The sequence below is a fragment of the Syngnathus scovelli genome, chromosome 6, assembly GCF_024217435.2.
Source record: "Syngnathus scovelli strain Florida chromosome 6, RoL_Ssco_1.2, whole genome shotgun sequence".
NCBI lineage: Eukaryota > Metazoa > Chordata > Actinopteri > Syngnathiformes > Syngnathidae > Syngnathus > Syngnathus scovelli.
The window spans coordinates 1,279,317-1,287,602 of NC_090852.1; positions in this window are offsets into that span (position 1 = coordinate 1,279,317).

An 8,286-nucleotide genomic window follows, 5' to 3' on the forward strand; every position below is an offset into this window, starting at 1 on the left:
GACGTGACAGTCAATCCATTTTGTATTTAAATCGATCACATTTACCAGGCTTCATGTAGGCCAATCATGACGGCCTAGCTCACAAGATTAGGTCAATGTGGCAAGTAGACATTTGAAAAATGTGATGATGCTAGGTGGAGTACTCTAGTTATAGATTAGTTACCATGCAACAAATGTCACCATGCAACAAGTAAACGTTTGAAAACGTTCTTGATGCTCATTGGAGAACTCTAATTACAGATTAGTTACCATGCATTAAATGTTGCTCGCCAAGACTCGACCATTAAAAACATTTATACCTGTGTGAGAAATATCAATTAAACGCCTAGACTAATAACCCTAATGACAGCGTGACCTTTCCAATAGGCGTACAAACTACAAAGCAAGTTGCGTCTTTCATTAGCAGCTGTGAGTCAACAGAAAACATCAAAGCAGTACCGACAAGCGGAACAGCAAAGCGATTCTCCAAAAGCACATTTCTTTGGGCGTGGTAATTGTTTTGTACATCTTGATGTGTTCTCAATAAACACAGCATCCATATTGGATTTGCAGTGGATTAAAAAAGTCAAAACGTGAAAAACCCGAATATATTTGTGGATTGAAAAAATATGTGAAAATGACAAACATCATGTGTGAAAATCGCAATTGTATTTGTCTGAATACTTTGGACACAAATCTCTCCTGATAAGGTTAAGGGGGCAATTACTTTTTTCAGAGGGTGAGATAGGTTTGGATGTAAATAAAATTGATTTAGAAACTGCATTTGATGTATTCTTGGGTTGTCTCAGTGAGATATTAACATTGATTGGATGAAATGAAACCTTTGTGAGTGATAAATATGCACATAACACATAAGGTAAGGGGCAAATACTCTTTCACAGCACAGTAATTTTGAGACGCCCTACTTGAGCAGTCACTGAACGCACCTCAACTTTACTGACAAACTTGTGTGAGTCACAGATTAGGCCCCTCGAGGGTGAAGCCCCAGAGGACAGCCATATTGCCACTGTGACTGGCAACCTCAGTTTTTTTTTTTTTTTCTTCAGAAGACACTATTCTAAGTACACATTTCAAACTAGGTTCCAAATATGGAGTTATGAGAGCCTCTCCAACAACCAACATCACTGTTTGCAACGACCATTGAGAGTATATTACCCAGAGTTTGCCCTGCAGAGTTTAGGTTTATATTTTGCAGTGAATTTGTCGCAATGGACTTTGCTTTCATTTCATTGTTGATGGTTCTGACAACCTGATGCAAGCAAATATTAAAGTAACATTCAGAGATATACAGGGCGCATAGGGTGTAGACCATCCTTCGGCAAACTACAGCCCGTGGGCCACATCCGGCCGTTTAGTAAGGCCCGCCAAACCTGAATAAATTGTATTATTAAACTTTCTTTTTGGTCATTTTCCCTGCAATGACCATGTTTCCCCAGTAGATGGGGAAGCGTCCGCCCGCGCAGTTACTCCCGGAAGCCGTGTCAGAAAGCTCGGTGCACACTCACAAGTGCGTGTACGTACTCAGTAGTACGGAACCGGCGCACTCCACGCTCTATTTCTATAAGTGCCGAATTTCGAGGGTGGGCCGTGACGTCAGCAATCTCGTAATTTGCGCGCTGAGCTTTCAGATACAGTTTTACGCGAAAGCCACTCACAAACCTTCTAGTGTTGAAATGAGTGGCCCGAGGAAAAGAAAGGTGGACACTGAGTGCCGAGTGTTAAAAAAGAGTGGACAATTTGGCTCGACCTACGTGGGTGAGCAGACGTTCAGCCACATGAACGTCAAAAAAGCCCGTCACAGATCTAGGTTATCGCACCGACACCTCGGTTCTATCCTAAAAATTATCACAACAAATTTTACTCCAGACTATGATGCACTAGCAAATAAGGTAACTAGATTCAAGAATTTTTATTGGCCATGTTTGAGCATGCCAAACAAGGAATTTGACTTCGGTACATCTTAGCCTCTGTTCAACATTTAGGTGACTAACAACACTCAGGACATGTGCGAAAATTGACAAATATTCTCAAACATCCCCTGATCTTAAACTCCCAGGAGGGCAAGGAAAAACTCAAAACTCCTACTAGGGGAAATGAGAAACCTTGAGAAGAGACCACAGATGGGATGATCCCTCTTCGAGGATGACCAGGCTGCAATGGATGCAGAGTGGACACATGGTACACATAATACAGACAATTCAAAATAAAGCGTCGAGAGCAGGATGTTCTTGCACAGCAATGACTCTGAGACTCTAAGAGTGGTGTGAGTTCATCAGAGCGACAACCTGGGGGAAGAACCTGTCTCTGTGTCTGCTGGTTTTGGCGTACACAGCTCTGTAACGCCGTCCGGAGACTGCAACCTGGGTGCACGTTTCCTGGTCCTGGACAGGTACAACTCCTGGATAGATGGAAGGTTGATTCCAATTATCTTTTCTGCAGTCCTGATAGTCCATTGCAGTCTGTGCTTGTCCTGTTTGGAGGCCGATCCAAACCAGACAGTGATGGAGGTGCAGAGGATAGACTGGATGATGGCAGTATAGAAGGTCTTCAGCAGCTCCCGTGGCAGGTTGAACTTCCTGAGCTGTCTCAGAAAGTACAGCCTCTGCTGGGCCTTCTTCCGGACAGAGTCTATGGGGCTGGTCCATTTCAGGTCCCGAGAGATTGTGGATCCCAGGAACTTGAAGGTGTCTGTGGAGAGAATAGTATTACTGCGGATAGTGAGGGGTGAAAGTGGTGAAGGGTCTCGCCTGAAGTCCACTGTCATCTGCACGGTCTTGAGCGAGTTCAGCTCCAGGTGGTTTTGGCTGCACCAGTGGACCAGCCGCTCCACTTCCTGTCTGTACGCAGTTTCGTCACCGTCCCATCACCGGTATTTGTGAGTTAAAGGCCTAGAGACATCCCTTTCTTTTTTTTCAATTAGAACGGAATTTGATAGAATGTATAAAGTGAACACATTTGCCGCATTGGAAATTAAAAATGGACACCGATTACTAAGAATCAAGCTAAAATGAAATGCCAGTTTATCAATCGGGTCCCGCACGAAGCCACACTGGCGGCGCCATTACTGTGACGTCACAAGTTGTACATCTGGATGTCAACAAACCCAAACAACATGGCAGATGATAGCGACAGCTCCGTTTCTTGCGGCAATATTAGCATCATTTTATCCGATTCAGAAACCTCTTTTGACGCAGAATATGATGAATCTAGCAGTTCACTTGGGCTGAGCTGAGCACATTTTCTGAATTGTGCCCCTCCCGTCACTCTGGTTAGGTTGGCGTAGTAAAAAGTGCTCTTGGGGGCTTTAGAGTGCCGAGTTGATCTCAGCACATGAAGAAATGACCACCTGCAACGTTTGGTTTAGGTTTTATAAGCATTTTTAATTTTATTGCTTAAATCGCATTTTCTCGACGAGCTGAGCACGTTTTCTGAATTGTGTCTCTCCCGTCACTGCGGTTAGGTTGGCATAGTAAAAGGTTCTCAGGGGGCTTTAGAGTGCAGAGTTGACCACTGCGCATGGAGAAATGAACATCTGCAGCGTTTGGTTTAGGTTTTAGGCGCATTTTTAATTTTATTGCTTAAATCGCATTTTTTCGTCGAGCTGAGCACGTTTTCTGAATTGTGCCCCTCCCGTCACGCTTCGACATACTTTTCAAAGTCAAAGTCTCAAAGTCTCCTTTATTGTCAATTCCTCCGCATGTCAAGACACACAAAGAGATCGAAATTACGTTTCTCACTATCCCAGGGTGACAAGACAGCGTTCACAACGCACATACAAGTAAACAACACAGGAAAAATAAAACAAGAAGATGAACAATAAGAGTGATAGCACGCTAGCCGCTCCCGATGCACAGCAGAGTCCGGAAAGATGACAGTCAACCAGGCCACTGTGAACACGAGCACACAGCAGGCACGCACTGTCCGGTTCGTGGATCCTATCAGGCGAACGCAACCCATCTTGTCGTCCCGCGAACGAACGTACGCCAGGAGAATGGAAGGCATGGCTGGGCGAGCTGGGTTGGCCGCAAGCCTGGCCCGACGTCTCCGCGCTGGCTCCTCTTCTCTTTTTGTTTACATTCACTGAAGCTAAACGCGTACAACTTGGGACGTCATGAGACGTCACTTCCGGCTGGCGGCTCGGTGCAGTCAAACTCGTCTGCGCGGCAAATTTAAATTAAATTTTTCAGAGCAACAGCTTCCTTTTCGTTGTTTCGATCGTCAATTTATATTTATAAGCCCATAAGCTAACTAAAACCGATTTGTACATATATCGGTGTCTCTAGGCCTTTAAAGCTCTGCTCTGGTTTTCAGGTATCTGTCATCTTGTTGCCGTTTTGATTTCTTTATTACTTTATTTCGATTTATTCTTTCACTGATTCTTCAAGATGATGTATTTGGTCAGAATGTTTGCCGTTTGATGTGATTTCACCTCATTAGATAAACATCTTTCATAAATCTGACCTGCAGGCGCTGAAGTGATGGAAACTGTTATTCATATGTCGTGTAACATGGGGGTAGAGATGGTCCAAAGGGTAGAATATGGATTGTTCACAGGGATAAATTGACAGAGCTAAAATTCCAAATTTGTCCAAAAGATGGCGCCAGACCAAAACATGAGACCAAAAGAGGGGCCAGAATAAGCTAGACCAGTTAAAATAGAAAAGAGGAACACGGTGTCAGAGTGTAAGTCACGCATGGAGGCACAAATGAAATTTTTATTATGTGATTTTTAATTTTTGATTTCTTTGCTTGGCTAAAAATGTATTCTGTAACCGCTTTAAGCAATATTATTTGTCAATTTGATCAAGAGACCCGTCACTGAGAATAGTGGCTTCTCAGTGGCGTGACATAAATTGTTTGGAGAAGCACAAATGAAATGTTTATTATGTGATTTTTATTTTTTGATTTTTTTGCTTGGCTAAAAATGTATTCTGTAACCGCTTTAAAGCAATATTATTTGTCAATTCGATCAATTCATGTAACAGAAAGTAGGTCAAAGGTGAAAAGGGGAAGTGAAAGGTTTTACCACTAGCTGTGCATTTGGTGGAAAGTACTGCGTGGTCAGGGCGGAAACAGCGGCTGAAGGCCACAGATAACAAAGCGTGGGGAGGCTGGCCAGTTCCCTGCTATAGGCGTGGGAAACTGGCCTGTTCCCTGCTATAGGCGTGGGAAAACTGGGCAGTCTTACCCTATAGGGAAAGTACCGGAGAAAAGAAAGGGGAGGGGGGGGGACGGAGAGGTCTATAAAAGGTCCTGCTGGAGAAGCTTCAGGGCTTTTCCCCCCAAAAGAGCTCTGATACGTGAAGAGGCCCGGAGGAGTTTCAAGATTTTTTCCAAAGTCCCAAAGATCTTTGTGTGAGACGCAGGATCACTGGACTGAAATTAACTTGGATTTACTCCTAAAAATTGGACTGGACAACTTTAAACGAGAAATTGGTGAGGATGACCGTTTTTATGTATTTTAGCGAGAGGGGGGAATAGTCATCGGGCCGCCGGCTTCCTCGTGGCCAGCCTGTTTCTCTAATTTGGATTTTAGAAGCAAGATCGAACTGATCACTCGACTTTGCTTCCACCAAAAATAGCACGCAACTGGTATTTACCTCTTCCCTTTTTTATGAACTGTGTTTTGCAATCGAATTGTTCTGGGATTGAATGATTTTATTAACACGGGTATCAGTGAGTGAAATTGTTCAGTTTCTGGAGTAATTGAGATTTGTAATTCTATTCCATGTTTCTTCAATAAATGTGTTTTGTATATTACTTACTTCGTTGTGCGCGGATTTGTACTAAATATGCAACCGAAGGCTCAGGCCCGCTTCCCCTTTTAGACGGGCCGCGTAAAAAGGAACTCCGATCAAGTTAGAGACTTAAATAACTTCCGTAGTTATCTGAGCCACGAGTGAATTTCGATTTGTTCGAAAGTTGTTTCGTCTGAATAAAATTAAAGGAAGTGTTTAAATCAGATTATTGGTTTTGTGTAGAACGGAAAGTTATTTAACTATTTGAAAGGCTCAGGCCCGCTTCCCCTTTTTTGACGGGTCGCGGAAAAAGTAACTCCGAGGAAGTTGGAGAATTAAATAACTTTCGCAAATATTTAAGGGAAGAGTGGATTTCGTTAAAAGTGAATTGTTGGAAATTTACTTCTTCTAAATAAAATAACGACGATGATTAAAATAAATCTGTGAAGTTGGTGGAGGATAAAAGTATTTCGATTGTCCGTCGGGCGCGGCCCAGTTCCCCTTTTTGACGGGCCGCGTAAAAAGTAACTCTGAGCAAGTTAGAGAATTAAATAACTTTCGCAAATATTTAACGGAAGAGTTGAGTTCGTTGAAAGTGAATTCGGTTGAGAATTTACTTCCTTTAAATAACATAACGACGATGATTAAAATAAATCAGTGAAGTTGGTGGAGGATAAAAGTATTTCGATTGTCCGTCGGGCGCGGCCCAGTTCCCCTTTTTGTCGGGCCGCGTCAAAAGTTAAATAGGACACGATCAAAAAATAGACTTGCCTTCCAAATTAATTATTGGGCAAAGCTAAATACAGCACGACATTTTTATTCGGTTTAAGAAAGTCGCTATTTTTTTTCGAAGCAATTAAGTGGGGTGAAGAACTCCGACAGTCAAGTGCTAGATCTACGTATATGAAGTTAGAATTAATCATATAGGGTGCATTAATTTTCTTCTTAAATGCTATTATTGTCACGCTTTTATTAATTCGATTCTCCTTCGAATAAAAAAGTTGGTCGGCTCGCTGCATGAGCGACCAAGTGGAACGGACCCATATTAACATTTACTTCGGCAAAACTAGTGCTTGGGTGCGCTATACAAACGAATCCCTGAGGTCTTAACAAAGACATCTAAAAAATATCCGTAACGAATAAGAACTTCAAACATTAGCGAGGAGCCATCAATACGATGCGGTCACTTCGAAGTCCTGCCTCGAATTGAGTTACTCGGCACGCGCTTCGGGTGACTTGAGAGGGATTGGAGTCGTACAGAAATTAGATTGATTCCGGAGGAGTTAATTTAACTCAGGTGGTTAGATTACGGACGAATCTCCGAACCCGGCTAAAACAAACCCGTTACTGGGAAGCCTGGGGCACCTGATTGCAAGAGGTGCGTTTGACATTTTGGCGCCCAACGAGTAGGAGGGGGGTTGTGATTAAAAGTTTAGGAAAAAAAATAAAGATAAGACAATAGAAGAACATTTATTGTTTTGTTTTGATCACAGCTCCAAAACGAACCTGTGTGGAGTTTTTCAGTTTTTTCTTCCCAAAAACTGTCTTAATTCCGCTCACTGATACAAATAAATGTCAGAACGGCCTTGAGTGACATAAGTACAGTCTCTTTAAGGAATAGAGTTTCCTAGAAAAGAACCTTGATAGCACGGGAGGATTAGAACTGTATTGTGTCATGGTAAACGGTGACCGTCACCCCTCAGCACATTACTTTAAGCATGAGTAAGGAGGAGATCCTTCACAGCTTGTACTTGTATGGGGTGCTGAAAGTAATGTTTGTAGTGTACGCAGAGTATGCGGCAGAACTTGCAAGAGAAAGAGGGGCCGGTACATGGGCACGGATATTGGGTATAAATACAGAAGATGAACCAGTCGATGAGGAGCCTGCAAATGTTTTAGATTTCATGCCAAAGCCAAGGCCAAAGAGAAGGCAACCAATTAGGAGACCGTCTGAAGAGAGGCCTTTTTATTTTGAAAGATAAAAAGAGAAGACTTGTCTCCCCTCTTCCTTTTCCTTTTTCTTTTTCAATTTAACTTTATAATAAACCTTCATTTCTCCCTTACAAAATTTTTTTTTTTTTGTTCCTGGACACCTGTGTGGATTACAAATTTTTTTTTTTTTTGTTCCCGGACACTTGTGTGGATTCCAAATTTTTTTGTTCCCGGACACTTGTGTGGATTCCAAATTTTTTTGTTCCCGGACACCTATGTGGATTACAATTTTTTATTTTTTTTTTTTGTTGTTCCTGGACACCTGTGTGGACCACAAATTTTTTTGTTCCCGGACACCTGTGTGGACCACAAATTTTTTTTGTTCCCGGACACCTGTGTGGATTACAAATTTTCTTGTTCCCGGACACCTGTGTGGATTACAACATTTTTGTTCCCGGACACTTGTGTCGATTACAAATTTTTTTGTTTTTGGACACCTGTGTGGATTACAAGGATTTTTGTTCCCGGACGCATCAGAGGATTACAGATTTTTGTCCGCTGAACTCACAAAAGGATTTTTCTTCTTTCCGCCCTTTTCTCTTTTTTTTTTTTTTCC